General features: G+C 35.6%; 1 protein-coding gene across 2 annotated transcripts in view; it reads left to right on the top strand.

Annotated features, from left to right (window-relative positions):
- Nucleotides 1-19,017, top strand: part of LOC131036862 (GATA transcription factor 26) — a 159,138-nt gene that overhangs the window by 49,774 nt on the left and 90,347 nt on the right. The window lies entirely within an intron of this gene.

Here is a 19,017-nt window from a genome sequence, read left to right as displayed (position 1 = left end):
TATGAGGCGAAGAATCAAAATCAGATCCTGAATTTGCAGAGTCAACTCCACAACTTGAAAATGAAGAATGGAGAATAGTTAGAATCCTTTCTCAAAAGGATTGCCGAGTTGAGAGCCTCGCTACAAGCATTGGGAGAAACAATTGATGATGCTATCTTGGTGCCTATTGTTTTACGGGCCCTACCATCCAGATACAAGGTGTTTGTGACAACTTTGAATGTCACATAAATGACACCCACCTTTGAGAAGCTAGTGAATCTTCTTCAGAAAGAAGAGTCTATTAGCCATGATCATAGTGAGGAGGATTATGCTATGACATCACGTCATATAGGCAAGAAGCCTATGCAGCAGTTTAGTAAACCTCCCAAATCTGGTAATTCATCCAGACCTCAGAAGAAATGTTCAATCTGTGATAGAGTTGGACATGCTATGAAGAATTGTTGGTACAACTCCTTCAACAAAGAATCTTCCAACAAAACACATCCAAAGAAACCCTTTCAAAGTGGCAAACCGCAATGGGAGCAGAAGAACAAACAGAAGCAACAAAACAATGTTGTTGAAGCCGATGATTCTCCAGACGAGGAATATGTGCTGTCAGCCCACACTTCAGAAGATGGTTCAGAATCTACCTCCATCTGGTATGTAGACTTAGGTGATGGCATACTCACAGAGTACTTGGCGAGTTTTTTTGCTCTGCGAGTATTTATGACTGTAACTCACACAAAAACTCGGCGAGTATTTGGAAAAAACTCGGCGAGTCTTTGGAAAAAACTCGGCTACATTAAAAAAAAAAGACCCAAACATGTCAAAAAATTGTCTAATTTTTTTTTTCAAGTCACTCTCATTCTCTTCATTAGAATATATACATGAAATATAACATTTAAGTATAAGAAAGGAAAAAGACATATTTAAGTTATATTTCATGTATATATTGGCAGGATGTTTGAGAGTTGTTTCAGATCTGTAGGAGTTATAATGCAAATTCTAGGTTTTAGAAGATCTTTTAAATTTTCAGACTTAGTCAAATTTCAGTAACCAGTAGGCTCCCATCAGCATAAGTCACATTTCAATATGTCTTTTTCCTTTCTTATGCTTTAAGTTATATTTCATGTATATATTGGCAAGATGTTTGAGAGTAGTTTCAGATCTGTAAGAGTTATAATGCAAATTCTAGGTTTTAGAAGATCTTTTAAATTTTCAGATAGTCAAATTTCAATAACCAGTAGGCTCCCATCAACATAAGTCACATTTCAATATGTCTTTTTCCCTTCTTATACTTTAAGTTATATTTCATGTATATATTGGCAAGATGTTTGAGAGTGATTTAAGATCTGTAGGAGCTATAATGCAAATTCTAGGTTTTAGAAGATCTTTTAATTTTCAGATGGTCAAATTTCAATGATCAGTAGGCTTCTATCAGCATTCTCTCACTCTCTACCTCACTCAATTTATCTGCCCTGAATTCTAGACCTATCTATGTTCCTATCACTCTTCCTCCATCCCCTCTCTCTACTACTCTCTATTTCACTCTCTCCTCTCTCCCCCAAGATCTAGACCTATCTCTCTCACCCTCAGACCCCTGCAAGGGGTGCTACGCTCAACCTCATTTTGGCGAGGTGGAGGAGGCACATCGGACTCCTAGGACTAGACCCTCTAGTTCTATCTCTCCCTTATTTTTCACTAGAGCTAAGAAAAAGAAGATGTAAAATGTTTTGATGTAGTATTTACTATAGTTTTAGAAAAACAATTTGCTATTTCATTTTGTTTCAGTCAATCAGCTACTGACATTCTATAAGAGGATGCCATTTTGTACCCAATTTGCGTTTAAATCAATCAAATATATCTAGACTCAACTTGTTTCTTTTGTGTTCTCATACATTGACTCATTGGATGCATCTCCTCACTAAATTTTGCAAAAAAAATGCATTTTTAATTAAATTTAAGCAATTTGTTGAGTTGCCGAGTACTAGCCGAGTTTTTCCCTAGTTTTTTTATTAGGCCTTGGCGAGTTTTTGCTTTTGGTGAGTAGTTCAACTATGCTACAAAGCACATGACTGGATAAAAAGAGTGGTTTTTGACACTGAGACCTCATCATGGTACAATAACTCTTGTAGATGATACCACCCATGAAATCAAAGGTATTGATGACATCTCTTTACAATTTGGCATACATAAGTGTAGGATCACTAATGTCTTGTATGTGCCAGGACTTACCAAAAATCTTCTCTTTGTTACTCAATTTCTTGATCATAATCTTAGGATTGAATTTGATTCAAGGATAAAAAGGTGTCTTGTCAAAGATAAGCCTAAAAATGAAAAGATTGTTGCTAGTGCTACTGAGGTTGGTAGAATGTATAGGCTTGATACAGTAGCAAATCATCAAGCCTTAGTGACTAAGGAAAATGATCTTTCAATGCTTTGGCATCGTAGATTTGGTCACTTGAGCACTAGTTACTTGCTCAAATTTTGTAAAAATAACATGGTCAAAGGGCTTCCATCCCTTGAAAAATCCAGTGCAATTTGTTCTAGTTGTATTGCTGGAAAACAACACAAAACACCCTTCTATCCTAATGAGCATCGTGCAAGCCAACCTTTGCAGCTGGTGTATATCGATCTGTGTGGTCCCATGCCACCTAGTCACAATGGATACAAGTACTTTCAGCTTTTTGTTGATGATCATAGAAGGAAAATGTGGGTATTTTGTTTGCAGCATAAAGATGAAGCTCTTTCCTATTTCAAAGAGTTTCATACTCAGGTGGAGAAAGATACGGATCATTGTATTTGTGCCCTCTGCTCAGATCGAGGGGGGGAATACACCAGCACTGAATTCTCCATATATTTGAAGGAAAACGACATTCAACGTCAACTGACTGCAACATACACACCCTAGCAAATTGGTGTTGTAGAACGGAGAAATCACATCATTGTGGAGATGCTCTGCAATATGTTGAAAGATTCGCAACTAGAGCGTGCATATTGGGCTGAAGTTGTACACACTGCAGTTTATCTTTTGAATCGTGCTCTGACCAAAGCCCTTGATGGCATTACTCCAGAAGAAGCATGGCCAGGGGTGAAGCCGTCTATCTCACATCTTCGTGTTTTTGGATGCACTGCCTATATGCACATTCCTAAATAGAAGAGAAAGAAACTTGATGAAAAATCCATGTAATGTATACTTCTTGTCTATAGTAGTGAGTCTAAGGCATATCGCCTTATGGATCCTTATACAAAGAAGATATATATTAGTAGGGATGTAATCTTTGATGAGAAGAATGATGTAAGTTATCCTCCTACATCTTCACCTACTGAAGATAGTGCTCCTATATTCAATATGGATGGTAAAAATGATGGGAATGTTGATAGTCAATCACCACCCATCAATGTCACAAAACCATTGCCAAAAGGGTATACTAGTACCATTCGAGATGCAAAGCTAGATGGAGTTCCAGACACTTCAACTTCAGGTCCGAGGACTCGCAACATGGCTCATAATGAGGTAAATTTTGCACTAATGACTTCAGTTTGTTGAAATTTTTGAGCCATCTACTGTTCAGGAGGCACTTGAATCAAAGCCTTGGAAAGAGGCTATAGATGTAGAGTATCAATCTCTGATGAAAAACAACACTTGGAAGCTTGTTGATCTACCTCCTGGTAAGAAAGCAATTGGTTGTAAATGGATTTTTAAAACTAAGTATAAAACAGATGGTAGTATAGATAAACATAAGCCTAGACTTGTAGCCAAGGGTTATGCCCAGAAAGAAGGGATAGACTATGAGGAAACATTTGCCCCCACTGCAAAGATAAAAACCATTAGAATGATTTTTTCTTTAGCTGCCCAATTTGGATGGAAATTGTACCAAATGGATGTAAAAAGCGCCTTTCTTAATGGAGACCTTAGGGAAGAGGTCTATATGACCCAACCAGAGGGATATGTTGCACCTAGTAAAGAAGAAAAGGTGTGCAAACTTGTCATATCCCTATATGGTCTCATACAAGCTCCTAGAGCCTGGTATATCAAAATTGATGAGCATTTGCTAAAACATGGGTCCACTAGGCATCCATATGATCCAAATCTGTACCTCAAGGATCGAGGGGAGGATCTTGTGATCATTAATGTATATGTTGATGACTTAGTTATCACAGGGAGCTCAGCATAAATGGTTGACTCAACCAAAAATGATCTCAAGAAGGCTTTTGATATGACAGATCTTGGGTTATTGCATTATTGTCTAGGCTTAGAGGTATGGCAAAAAAATCACCTTATCTTTGTGTCATAGAGGAAGTATGCCAAGACACTACTTGAGATGTTCAAAATGGTGGATTCCAAATCCATATTTACACCTATGGAATCATGATTGCAGTTATCTACTTCTGATCAATCTCCTCAGGTGAATGCAACTTTCTATCGTCAAATGATTGGAGGTTTGATTTACCTGACATATACTAGATCAGATATCAGTTTTGCTATTAATTATCTTTCACGATTCATGCAAGAACCAAAGACATTTCATTGGGTAGTAACAAAAAGTGTCTTAAGGTATGTTCATGGTACAATGGATCATGGATTGGAATATAAAAAGAATGATCAATTCTTCTTGACAGGGTATATGGATGCAGATTATGCAGGTTTAGTTGATGATAGGAAATCCACTTCTAGATTTGTTTTCTTCTTGGGTTTTGGTCCTATTTCTTGGGGAAGTAAAAAGCAAGCTATAGTTGCTTGTTCTTCAAGAGGCAGAATATCGCGCAACAGTTTGTGAAGCAGTTTGGTTGCGTCACATATTAGAAGGATTGGGGGTACCTCAAAATCGGCCTACAGTTCTCTATTGTGATAATTAAAGTGTTCTCAAGCTTGTTCGTAATCAAGTGTTTCATGAACGGACCAAGCATATTGAAGTTGACTGTCACTTCATACGAAAACATGTTCAACAAAACAACATTCGACTTCAATTATGCTCTACACAGGAACAACGTGCTGATATCTTCACCAAGCCTCTTGCACGTGTGAAGTTTGAACGTTTTTTCAGGATTCTCTCATTAGTACTTTAAAGCAATGATGTAATAAGGGGGGAATGTTAGCATATTCCACCTTTGCCATCCGTGCATAGTTTGTTATCATTTGTTATTGTCTGCTAGTCTACCGTAGGATATGATTTGTTTGGTTGGTTTAATTTTGTTGTTTCATAGCATAATTTAGAATTTGTTGAACCCATCATTATTGGAATTTACTCGGGTTCTCTCATCTTATTGTGTATATATACATGATTCCAATTCAATGAAAAAAATTCGATTGCTCTATAAATTACAATAATTATCACTAGATTATCAAAGTTTGTATGGCCCATTCTTCTATGCCATAACTAGCTTTCATTTGTTTGTCCCATGTAGCATTTTTCTCCCTTGTTTTCACTGAGGATGTTAGATTGTTTGCTGTACTATTTGCATCAGCAACAACTTTTCTTGTACTTGCCTTTCTTATCTGACAACCACGAGCATGAAAAGTAAGGGTGTGTCCTTGATCACACATTTGACTAATACTAAGAAGATTATGCTTCAACCCTTAAACATACAATATATTTTCTGTTTTTGTGTTTCAATTATCAAGACAAAGAGTACTTTTTCTTGTTATCCTTGTTGTCGCATTGTCTCTAAATTTTATCCTACCTTCATTTGCTTATGTTGGAAAACAGATTTGTCACTTCAATTTTGATACTCGCTTGCCCACAAAAGTAACAAATCCAGCCAACAGTTGAGTCACTTGCAATGGTATTTGCGAGTACTCTCTGCTTGTTTTACAAGGTGCAGCTACCTTCAAAAGATGTACAATAAATAAAATAGGATATGGTTTTAACTTGAAAGCAGAAAAGGTACTAACATCTACCCATAACCATGAATGTAGATGTGGGAAATTGATTTAAAACGAAGTGAATGAAGATAAATAAAACAAAGTTTAATTACCTACACCCACAAGTAGTATGCAGGGAAAGAATGAACAATAGATCCTTTTTAACAAGTGAATCAATCTGAATTCAAAGTTTCAGAACTGAACACATACACAGTTTTGGAATACAAAATGAATACTGAAAAGTAATTATAATGACTCAAAGTTCATCAATAATTAAAAGAGGACATTAACAAATGCAAAGACTTGACAATATCTCCTTTATTTCTTCAATACTCAGAATATGAGTTCACAGACTCCATCTACTTGTACATCAATATCATGTAGAAAAGGAAAACTTCTTGCTCCTTCCTCCCCCCCATCATATGACTAAAAAAAGCCCTCCATTCAAATGATTTGTGTGATAAATAGAAAGAAAAAGTTTCTCCCCTTATCGGTTGTGGGTAACTGATTCTTGAAAATCCGATGGTTCCTGAAAGTCATTCACATTTAACCCTTTGTAACTGATTCTTGATTCGACCTTTGATTTTCCCATCTAGTCCGTTACATATACAAGCTTTATTTAAATTCTTTGTCTTGAAATGGATAGCTGGCAGATGATTTCGATGTTCCATAAGATAGGCTTATATAGCCAAATAAGGCCATTGTATGCTAGAATGGCCTATTTCTGTTCAGCTGTTAGCTGCATAACCTAAGCGGCCAATGCTTTTGATAGTTTGTTGTTGAAGAACAAGCAACGACATCTCCTTCAGCCTTATATTGTTGTCCCTCTACTTCCTTGAGGCGTCTTTTGACTGCTCAAAGTTATGCTGACCAATCCTTTCGCAAATACAATATTGCCTTAACTTCAGGATATATTGTATCGGCCTCATACTGTCCTTGAAATATTGTGATCCTTTTGGTGTTGGGCAATCGAGGATTACAAGAACTTCGGAACTATGAATATCACTCAACAATGCATTAAGTCGGAGTATCAAAGAATTGGAGAACTTTGGAATTTGATTGGCCTGTTTCAAACTTCCCACGGGTTCTGACTAATATGATAACTTTCCATGAATTGGGTCAAGTCTAGAGTATTTGAGAGCCAACTCACTAGCCGACATTATGTTTTCCCCTTTCTTTGTCTTCGTGCTCGGTAGATCTGAGGAAACAAGAAACTTTGGACTTGATTCTAGACTTCTACAAGGTGCCGACTACCCGACTTTAATAGGTTTTGAACTCACTAAACGCTTTTTTTTTTTAAACTTGCTTAGTCGGGTCCACTATTACAAATGGTTTATGTGATGCTGGAACTTAATTGGCTCTCTTATACATTCAGCGAATGTTGAACTTGGTGCTTTGAATACATCAACCGGACCATTTTTTTTTTAATTGACTCTTGGTGACGGGTACCATAACACTGCGGAGATAAGATCACTTGGGTGAAACATGAGGATCAAGGATCATATAGAAAGTTTAAAATTGGGTGTTGCTGGAACGAGGCCAACAACTTCCTTCAAAATGAGAAACTTACTCTTGTCCCCTGTCATATGGCTTGAGCATCCACTTACAACGTACCATTTATTTCCTTCATTTTGGGCATGAAAAGCAGTTTGCACAAGCATATATTTTTCTTTCTTTTGTTTTTCTTGCTCTTTCTCCCTCTTCCAAACTTTTTTAGTTTCTTCCTTTTGGTTGCCAAAGGTATCCACCTTCTTGTTTTGTCTAGGAGGTTTGACAAAATCATTTCTACAAATTCATGCTGTATGACCATATTTGCAATAACCAAACCGATTACAAAAAAGCAATAACCAAAGAAAGAGTATTGGAACTTGGTCATGTGAGATTGCCTTGGAGGGACTGATCCTCTGAATTTGTCCTTGTTGTCTTTGCGAGGAATGCTGGTTTTCTGTGGGATAACACTTTCTTCTTCTTGTTGCTATCACTATTGATGGAGCGCTTAAGCACATTTGCATAGCCGTTAGGTTTTTCTTTATTTATCTTAATTTGGATCTTCTTTAGTATTCTTCAGAATTTTGTCATAGCCAAGACTAGTCTTAATGAATGGTTACCTTTGAGAATTGATAATATCTAGTATTTTGGTGCTCTTCTTAAACTTTATGCTTGTGTTCAATTGAGCTGTTGTTTTCTCCAATTCCTTTCTTAAGGAAACAATTTCCGATTCTAGCTTCTCGCAGTTTTCTTCCCTTGTCTTTAGCTGGGTTTTCGCCTCCTCTTCTATTTGTTTTGCCTCTTCTAGTTCAATCTTTAGGTTGATGATAATCTTTTTTGGTTCTTCAAGGCATTTGTGACATTTTTGCTCTTGAATCACGATTCTCTTCATATTTTTGCAGCTGCAAATTTTGTTTCAAATTCCTTTTCTTAAGCTTCTTGATTTCACTTAAGGCACGAATGAGTTCTTCAAGATCCACGTAGCCATCCATTTCGACAATTTCTTTCTCTTTTGAATCCATCTTTTCTTTTCCTTTGTCTTCTTTTTCAAGGCAGCATTATTTTGCCATGAAGATAATGTCTTCTCTATCACTATTGAAGATACTTTCATTGCTCTCCTCGGATGAACTGCTAACCCCTTTGGAGTAGAGGCTTTTTTTTGTGCTTATAGAAGTTCTTCTGTTCATATTTACCTTGTTTGTAGCTCTTTTTGTATTGATGTTGTTTACTTCCTTTCTTTATGTTATGATCTTTTTCATCATCGCTAGTTTCATTTTCTACATATGGACACTTGGCAGCAAAATGTTCTACTTTTCCATAGTTTAAGCATATAAAGGGTAACTTACATTTGTATTTGCCAGATCCTTTCTTGAGCTTTCTCACAAGATGAGCTTCCTTTGCATCTGATTCATCTTTGGAGCTATAGCTTGATTCAGGTTCTTTATTCGTCTTCTTTGAAGCTTTGAAGGCTGCTTCTCGCTTAGATGGCTTCTCCTTTTCATTCCTCATTTCATATGCCCAAGAGTATCCCATATAGTTCATCCATTGCCTTTTTATCTAGATCTTTCATTTCTTCAATGGTGAAAACTTTGGCATCGAATTTCAAAGGGAGAGACCTTAGCACTTTTTGCACAATTATTGAGTCCTCAATCTTTTCACCAAGTCCTTGGATGGTGTTGATGATTTCATCCACAAAAAGCAGATAGGCTGCAGTATTTTCTCTGTCTTTCATTTTTAAGCTTTCAAATTGTTTTCTATGGAGCTTAACCTTCTTAACTTAGTCATCACCTTCATAGATGTTCTTAAGTTTGTCCCAAATCTCTTTTGCCGATTGACAAAGTCTGATCCGGATAGGCCACTCAAAATAGCATTTATAGCCTTTGCATTGTTTTCGTTAGTCTTCTTTCCAGCTGGATCTGTTGGTGGAGGTGATGGAGCTACATAATCATTCACTATTGATTGCCAAATATCAAAGCTAAGAGCCATTAAATAAGTTCTCATACTTGTGCTCCAGCATGCATAGTTTGTTCCATCGAATAATGGAGCTCTATTTGAAGAGAAACTTTCTTGACTAGCCATGTGTGCTCCTGAGATCTACCTTCTAGCGGTTAGACTATTCTTGAAGTAACATGCTTTGATACCAACCATTGAGCATACAAAATGATACTTTGGGGGGGGATGGCAAATCAGTATAATACAATCTTTAACTTATTAAAAATTCAACAAATCTCAATAGAGCAATCACATTAGATCTACCAAGAAACACAAGATTTATGTAGAAACCCTTTCAGGATAAAACCACAAACACTACTAAGCACTAACTTAGCAAGAGACATCAATCTCTTTTATTGAGAGGCACCAAGCTCCTAATGAACACAATTTCTGCCTTCTTGAATATAGTGTCTTCAATGGATGATGATCATTTGATGGCAACCTCATAAAATCTGCTTGCAACACCTTCACATATATTTTCTTATTTAAAATTCTGCTGCAATAACTCTGCTCTTCTCTAAATCTGAATGGTATTGCATTTATTTGCTTGCTTTCTAACCTCCATTTCAACTTCTATTTAGGACCTAATCATGCCTCTTCACTGAATAGGGTTGACCATCTCAAGGAGGGATGGCCACATAAAAAAAAAATCATTTTAATTTCCCCAAGAGGGGCGATAACATTAAGGGAGTTGGCCCATCTCAAGAAGGACTCATTTAAAATTAAATAAAATTTTCTTAAAAGAGGGTCAGCTCAATTTTGGTCTTAATAATTTCATTGAAATATACAATTAGTTGCCTTTGGCCTTCACACATTTAAACCCCCTAAGTTACATGTTAAAGCATATGATTTTCTTCTTTGACAGAAGCAATATGATGACAACGATTTGCTCTTCTTTCCTTTGGCATCAACGACACGAACATTTCCAACAAGGAATATGCCAACAAAAGTTGTGGGCAAGGCTTATGTTCAGATAGTGAAATGAATGGACCAATTTATGCGAGTGGGTAAACTCACCTTCAGCTTTAGGTTGTGCAAGGCCAAGGTGGGTATTCCTTGAGGTCTCTACAATGAGACAATTAAAGAGAAATAAACCATTAGACTCAAGGCCCTTAAGCAGCCATACCCAAAATGCTATGAACTCCAAGATTTGTAACTATGTTCATGCCAGCATTGACTACATACAAACCTACAAGACCTTCAATAAGTAGATAATAACTCACTCTTACCATGCATCATAAAATAACAGCTGCAGTATTCCTTAACAAATGATACTACTTAAAATTGCATACACATGAATAAGAGGAAGAATATACCAATATGATCCTCCAACAGTATATTAGTTTCAGGTTAGCACAAGATTTAATACAGTTTACAATATTGAACCATATAGGCATGGTGAAACCTAAACTATTGCTATAGCTAAAGAGAGATGATTATAATACAAGGTGTTTAGCTCTTCACCAATTAGATTGTTGCTTGCTCCATTCGGAAATAGAGTCTCAACGTGCAAAGAGGATGGGAACATGTCTACAAACCAACGAATGGAACAAAGATTGCATATAATTATAGACAACCCCAAAAGATAAGGAAATCTGCAAATGAATAAATTTAGTTATTCCTTGTAGATCAACAATACCCCACATGCAAAAAATGAAGACTTTTACAAAAGAGTTGGCAATGCATTAAAATGGCTGGCATGAACTAATCAAATTTTGTTAGTCATGCCAGCAAATTTGGTTAGTGAGAGATGACGACTAGGTTCAAAGCCCCTCTTGAGATATTGTAGTCTATCGTGGAGACATAGTTTTACAAACAAAACCTATAGACCACCTCTTCCCCTAATCCATAAACATGCTTCATCATCTATAGAGCTGGACATTTATCACTTGATACCCTAGAAACTGCTTGAAACACATATAAACATTGACCCAATGACCAACAACTTGCTATATCTTACAAACATGTATATATTACATTCTATTCAATCTTGATGCTTGGGCAAGAATACAAGAGTGGTCAATGAATTTGTAGGCTCCCCATGCCGATTGCATCATCTTCACATGGTTGTGCACTTGAAACCATGCCCCTTGCATCAACAACCATATCCCTTTGTATGGAAACCATGCCTTTGAGGGGCCCACATGCACTCAAATGCATTTGCAAGTCTTCCCTTGTCTATTTGTGTCCACTTGAGATTATTAATAGTGTCTTGAGTTGTGTGGGGATGTATATAGAGTTTTTCTGTTTGAATGATAGAGTTTCAAGAAAAATGCATGCCGAAGGGGTGAGATTTTGATATGGCATGTTGGGAAGGGAAACTCTGAATTGGCATATGCATGCATGAGAATCTCTAAAATATCGAAGTGAAGGGAAATGGGAAAAGGGTGCTAGGAGAAAGGGACTTTGATTGTATACTTTTAAGGGAAACTTGGTAAAGGCATGTTGACATAGGAAACCCAAAAATCTTGAAATGGAGGGAAATGGGAAAAGGGAGCTTGGAATGAATGACATGTAGGAACGGGAACACTGAATTGGCATGTCAAGATGGGAAACCTTGAAATTTTGAAATGGAGTAAAATGGGAAAAAAAGGAGAATATGAAGGAATGGCATGTTGGGATCGGAAACTCTGAAATGGCATGCTAGGATGGAAACCCCAAAACCTGAAACAAGCTTGGAAAATGATCTAAAAACCTTCACATTTGGAAATTTTCAAAATCTAGGTTCATGACAGTAAAAAAGTGGGGAAAGCACCACAAACCCAAAAAAATCTAGAAAGATTTAGGAAAACTTATTAAAACCTAGAAGTTAAAAAATAAGGAAAGGGAAGATTTAAAATGTTTCAAGGTTTAGCAAGGTCCAATAGGAAGGCCAAGACAAAGAGTTAGAGGAGAGTGGAAAAGTGGCAAGGGAGTTAGAGGAATTAAATAATTAATAATTATTTAATTTGTGCAAAGGGATAAAATAAATAAAATGTAATTTTATAATTTTTTTTTTAATTTTTGAAAGAACTTTAGAAGATGAATAATTAAAATATTTAATAGAGGGAAGCAAGCTAATTTAGTAAATAAAAAAAATATTTAACTATGATGAACTAGAAGAATGGATGGAGGTTGAATTAATTAAATGCTAATTTTTTTTACAATTAATATTGGAAGAAATGAATAATTAGTAAGATAAAATCATTTAATTAAAGTGGCGTTTGGGGAGGAGAGATTTGAATTTGAATTAGAAGAAGTGGGATTAGTTTAATTAGATAATAAAATTATTTAATTAATTTACAAAGTCTATTATATAACTTTAAAATGTTCTACCTAGTCTAGTGCAAGTTATAACAGTTATGCTTATCTTTTTAATAGAATTACTTAGAATTGTAAACAATAGGGTTTATGTGGTTGGCCAAGAGGGAAAGTGTATATAAGATATTCTATCCATTGTGTTGCAAGTTATATTACTTCTATAGGATTTTTTGGTGCTGTATAAATTCCCATCTTTCTATCTGACGTAAACTTTCTACCCACTATATTGTACATACATGATACTTGAACTTTACTAGGTTATACAATAGATAGACATGTAGGAAGGGAAACTTTGAAATGGCATGTCAAGATGGGAAACCCTGAAATTTTGAAATGGGAGAAAAGAAACTATGAAGGAATTGCATGCAGGAAGGGAAACTTTGAAACATGCAGGACACAAGACTTAGAAATTTTTTGACCATTGGGGTAGGTGCCAACACAATCCAAGGCAATGCCATAGGGACAAATAAGGATGTGGAAGAGTGCGGAAGTCTTGTGCACTTGTGCCCATTTCCAAGACATATTTGAGGCCAACATATGGATAGTGTTAGGTGGAAGAGTGGGGAGCTCTTGTGCACCTGTGCCCATTCCCAAGACATATTTGAGGTCAACATATGGATATTGCGCTCTTTATGTTTTTAATGCTATGGATATTATAATATAGGATTTATGAACTATGTATTCTAGTTTTTGCACTTCTAATATAAATCAACTTTTCTTTGCTTAATATCCACTTACATAATTTAATTATGTATTTTAATATATAGTACATATGTTAGCAATGAATATGATTATATCTGAATTCCTTTAATGTTTAATTCTTTTGGTATGAAAATATTTCTTTTGTTAGAAATTTTCTATATATTATATACTTTTTGAAATTTTAAGTCCGTTTTGTAGTGTGTTGGGGAATAAACCAAGTTGGGGATGAGTTGGGTTTGGAATCTATGAGAGCAAAGTCTAGATAGCTGCCATATTGTTGGATTAGTATGGTACCTTTAGTGCTTATCATAATTTTTAGTTTTTTAGCTGGGATTTAAATATTTATAGTGAATTCCTTAACTTCTATATTTTTTTCTTCTACCCTAGAGAGTTCTTCAAATTTTGTAGTTTAGTTTTGCTACTTATATTGGCTGGGTTCTTTTTGCTCTTTTTTGTTTATTGGACATTCTCTTTGGTGAAGTTCTCATAATTATTTATTTGATCTTTCTCATATTATTCATGTTGTTTCTATTCGTCTTATTTGTGCTATTATTCTTCATCAACAACTTTCAAATATTCTTGTTACCTTCAATTTTGCATTGATTCCAGTGCTAGTTGCACTTTTTAATACGAGGGCAGATATATAGTTTCGACCAAATTTTATGAATTGTGTGGGATTATGTAATGGTTTAAGGCTACTATAAATCTTGGAGTTCAACATATCTCGAAGGTGGGGTAATCTAGTAACTACATTTTTTGTTGTATCTATTAGAAAATTGGGCATAAACAAATAGAAGCTTGAAGATTTTTATGCACGTAATATTGTCCTTCTGTTCTGCTCATTTCGTTCAATACATTTTACATATTTTTAGGAGTTTCATATCCTATATTATAGGAAACTTCCTATAACAACTCCCTTTTCATAGATGAGTTGTTTTAACAACTCAAATCCCTACAAACACGATTACAACCAAAAATTACAGTATTATATTAACCTACACATGATATTCTAACAAATCATAACACCTAATGATGTAACATTCTTGACACTCCCATATTACATCTTTCTCCAAATGTGGATTGTTGGAGTAACAATACTTGATGATCACGTTCAATAGTTCATAAAAAATATAAGGTAAGAGTAGAGACATACACATCTACTAGTGACAAGCAATAGTGGAAGTAGCTTCGCTAAGCTTCTTTAGTAGAACTAACAATTGACACTTATGACATCCTTGTTTTCCTAGTATCGATAATCTATTTGAGAGATCTTTGTGGGTATTTGGGTCAATTGTGCTTTTATGTTGTGTCTTTCCTTGTTTGTCGTTTAGCCATTTACCCATATGTAGAATCTTGAAATTAGGGCTAGGTTTATAGGTCATTTGAGTCATCTAGCTTGTAAAATGCCCAAATGGGTATCTCTAGTTCAAATTTGAAGAAAATTGGCCAATTATGGTTGGTTGGAGCTTTTACTAGTCCCAAGAACCACCATTGGCGTCGACAATAGTTTTCAAAACCATTGGAACTATCGATTGGTTCTTGGTTCTTGACAACCAAGGAAAGCAAGAAGGGAAAGAGTTTGTTGTTAGGGGTTCCAGTGGTTCCCAAAACAATCAGATTCTCTGACTTGGTTCCAAGTTCTTGTTCTAACCTCGATCGCTGATTGCAAGGAACAAAATTTGAAGGAGATGAAAAAGACCAAGTGTTGAAGCGTCCGAGCTTCCCATGGTGGGAACCTTTGACAGAGTTCCTAGATCTTGTTCTGACCTCAATCGTTGACAAAATGAAGACACCATCTCTAACCTTCATGTTTACCTCCAAGAGCTGGTAAAATAGAGAGTTGTGTGCATTTTCCTGGGTGATTCTTATTTATAACATGCGCAATCTTGGGCAGGAAGACATCATTTTAATCTAGGTGCATCACCACTCTTTCGCTTTCATGCATTCTTTCTTTCCCTTTTCTCTTTGCAAACTGGTAGAATAGGATTAGTTGTAGGATTTCTAGTGTTGGGCTGGACCACATCGCTATACTTCAGTTAGAAAGGAAGCCAACCTTATCTAGAGGTCTGATCTCATTTGCTAGGTCTCACACCTTGAGATAAATCTCATGTTTCACTGAGTAGCTATTTTTGGAATCTAGCATAGGGTGCAGTTCAAGTGACAACGCTAACCATATTGCACTTTTAGCTAAGGATACGGACAAATACATCTATCTAACATCAAGGTTATGAACAAGGACACACATTTTCTGACAATTATGATTGAAACAAAGACATCCATTCATAATTATTAATTTTGTGATTGGGGACAAATGCATTCAATCACTATCACTCAACAAATAGGATTAGGGACATACACATCCAATCACAACATAACAAATTTGAAGACTAACCTCATTGTCGCATATGTAGTGATTGTTATGGATCTTTGCTATATTGATCATTGATGATATGAGACAACTATCATTGCCACTTGGAAATTGATCTTGGCTTTAGTCATTTTGGCAGAAGTACTTTTGTCCCTAAACTAATTTTGCAACCACATCAGTAATAACTGATGAGAGATTGCTTAATGCCCTCCAACCTCACATGCCTCCATCCTCCAGTACGCTTGCTACTTGGCAAATTTGGCTTTGAGACTCGATACAAGTTGACTTTTGGACTATGAAAATGAAATACAAAGAAATCTAGATTCTGAAGACATCTGATTACGAAGAAAATATACAAGAGCTAAGTGTTGGAGAGGTTGCTAATTGTTGCAACAGGACTCATTACAGGTCACCTTACATGTGTCCTGTGGTACCACATTGATGATTTGAGAGATGGTACGCCATGTATAAGTGAAAAGAGACTTTCATTGGTATAATTATCATATATGAGAAGCCTCTCTTCCTTAGCCTAGAAATAAGCTCTTAAAGGAACTATAATCTCATGTCTGAGCTTGCCGACCATCTCTATATGCATCTCAAACTTTTCCCTATTCATCTAATTAGAATTCTTGTAAGTAGTTTCCTTTTTCCCCCTCCCAATGATTTCGGCAGTAATGTCTTTATATATTGTGAAACATAAGTGGCTTTACCATCTTTAACTCTGAGACCATGGATCATTCTCTCTTTCTCAAACCAATGATAACCAGCAAGTGGAGTGAATTTTGGATTTGGGCCAACCCTTATCAACTTGCCATTCAAGCATTGAGGAAGATGTCCTACAATAGACAAGTGTGCCAGACAAATTTTATACACATATAATACTGTGCTACTATTTTGCTTATCTCGTTCAATACATTTTACATGTTTATAGGAGTTTCATCTCCTTTATTAAAAGAAACCTCCTATAACAACTCCCTTTACATGGATGAGTTGTTTTAATAACTCAAGTTTCTGGAAACACTCGTACAACCAAATATTACAATATTATATGGTATTCTAACAACTATAACACCTAATGATGTAATATTCATAACAGTCTCAATATGGAGTTCAATGTTACCTATTTTGTTAAGCTCTAACCCCAGTCTAAGAAATTCTATATGCTTGTTTTGAGGGGAAGGGGAAACCTTTTATCCACAGCATCTTGAGTTTGTTTCTAAGTGTGTGTAGTTTGTTTATTGGTGTCTCTGCTTTGGATTAAATATTATTGGACATTCAAGGTCTGCTGCTGTGAGGTTCAAGTATTTTTTGAAACTTCATCTATTTCATGAATTTTACATAACTTGAAAGTAATAATCATCTGATTTGAGGTATGCTTGGTGGGATATGCTGTTCTTTGAATTGAAGTCTTGCAGATTTTCCTTTTTGAACCTTCTAGGTGGTGGATGGGAGTTGTGCACAAGGTGCGTTGACATGTCCATTTGAAACATAGATTACCTCATTTCACTTTACATAGTTAAATAATCTAGAAGTTTTTGGGCCTCACATAAATGATGGCGTCAACTAATATCAGTAAAAAGGAAACTCTTTGCAGGGATGCTGTTAGTCTACAACTAGATGGCAATTTGCTTGATACATTTGGGCCTTTGGCAGCCATTGAATTTTCTTGACAGATTCATTGGCAGACAAATGTGCCTCATATTACTTATTCTTTTTATAACATATGTCAGATAGGTTTTGAAGGTCCAAATCATCCACAAAGTCTCCTTCAACTTCCTTTGATTCTGTTTCCTTTACTACATTGTTTCTTCATGTTGGGTCTTTGGCTGTGTCTCTAGAAGGTTGAGTGTCTTCTTGGTCATGTAAACCATAAAGCTGAATTGCCACTGAATTGAATTTTTTCATCTTGTCCATTTTAGCTCAACTTTTGTAAGTCTTAAGAAGAAATATATGCCTGAGGTGGCACACAGAGCGAATCATATCAACAGATTTCGGGTTGCTACATAATTAGAAGCTTGTGATTATTTTTAAACTTACTTTTCTAATTTCACGTCCCTGATAATTCCTTTGAGCAAATCGCAAACCAACTTGACATTTTTATTCTTTATGTTGTTATGGATCAACTAAATTTAATGAACACAATGCCCTCAGTATATGTGACAATCAAGTTGTATGTTGTTTGTCATCAATTTATCCATCAAACATCATAATGCAACCCATTCTGATTCTGTTCAGTTACTCTATCGACATCCTCCTCCATCCAAATCCACCCTCCCTCCCTTGGAGCCTCATTACCAAAACTTTGAAACCCATATAGAAAGTACTGAATAAAGATGACAACCACAATTTATCAATATGGAGACCATGACAGATTGAAGGCCAATAAGGAAAACCCAAAATTTTCTAGTGGTTTTCCTTGTTTGTTTACGTTGTGCTCAATTCCAACTGTAAGATCCATATAATGCCTTTTTTAAAAGAATATAGCATGATTAGAATTCAGGTATACAGAAGTTATCATTTCACGTGGGAATCTGATCATCTTTTTATAAATTGATCAAAGAACTGATCTAATATCTCATGTTTACAAAATACTATTAGTTCCTCATCCTACACATAGAAAGTAACACATATGTAGACAACTGTTTCTCAATTTCTTATTTCTACATCTGGTATGATGTTTCCCAAACTGATGACCACACACTAGTAGTTTTTCTTAATCACACAAAAATAATTTCTCATTAAAAACTGCATAGAAATGCATCAAACTCAATAACTGCATGTTGAATGAATAATTGTATGTGAGGAAGTATTGCTCTGAATAAATCTTAGAAGCCCAGTCAACTATAAAATTATAAAGCATCTCTTTTTTGTTAATGGAGAAAAGTATCAGTCTAAGAATAAGGACGGCCAGTTTACCACCTACTTCACACAATTCTGGGTGAATTTCAATATGCTCAGAAACTATATGCAGCAATAGGCATTCGTAAAGCAACAATATTTTTCCAATATGTGATCTGTATAATTGGTATTTTGTATCTCCTTTAATTTCAAACACAAGGAACTGTAATTTAATGTTAAGCCACCAAAAAAGGATATTCATTTAATGATTAACTTAGACTTTTAATTCCTGTAGTCATGTTTTCTATTATAAAATAAGGGGGTACCACCTAGTTATGCAAATTTTATTGTGTGATTGTTTTGTTAATCCTTCTTCATTATTTAATTAGAAGGTTTTCTAAATCTTTCTTGCCTGGTCACTTGTTATTATATCCATGAATTTGTAATGAAGAAAGATGCAAACAGTTTGCCTAGTTCATTATTT

The sequence above is a fragment of the Cryptomeria japonica genome, chromosome 2, assembly GCF_030272615.1.
Source record: "Cryptomeria japonica chromosome 2, Sugi_1.0, whole genome shotgun sequence".
NCBI classification, from domain to species: Eukaryota; Viridiplantae; Streptophyta; class Pinopsida; order Cupressales; family Cupressaceae; genus Cryptomeria; species Cryptomeria japonica.
The sequence above is the reverse complement of the archived record's forward strand: the minus strand, read 5'-3'. Positions and strand labels throughout refer to the sequence as shown.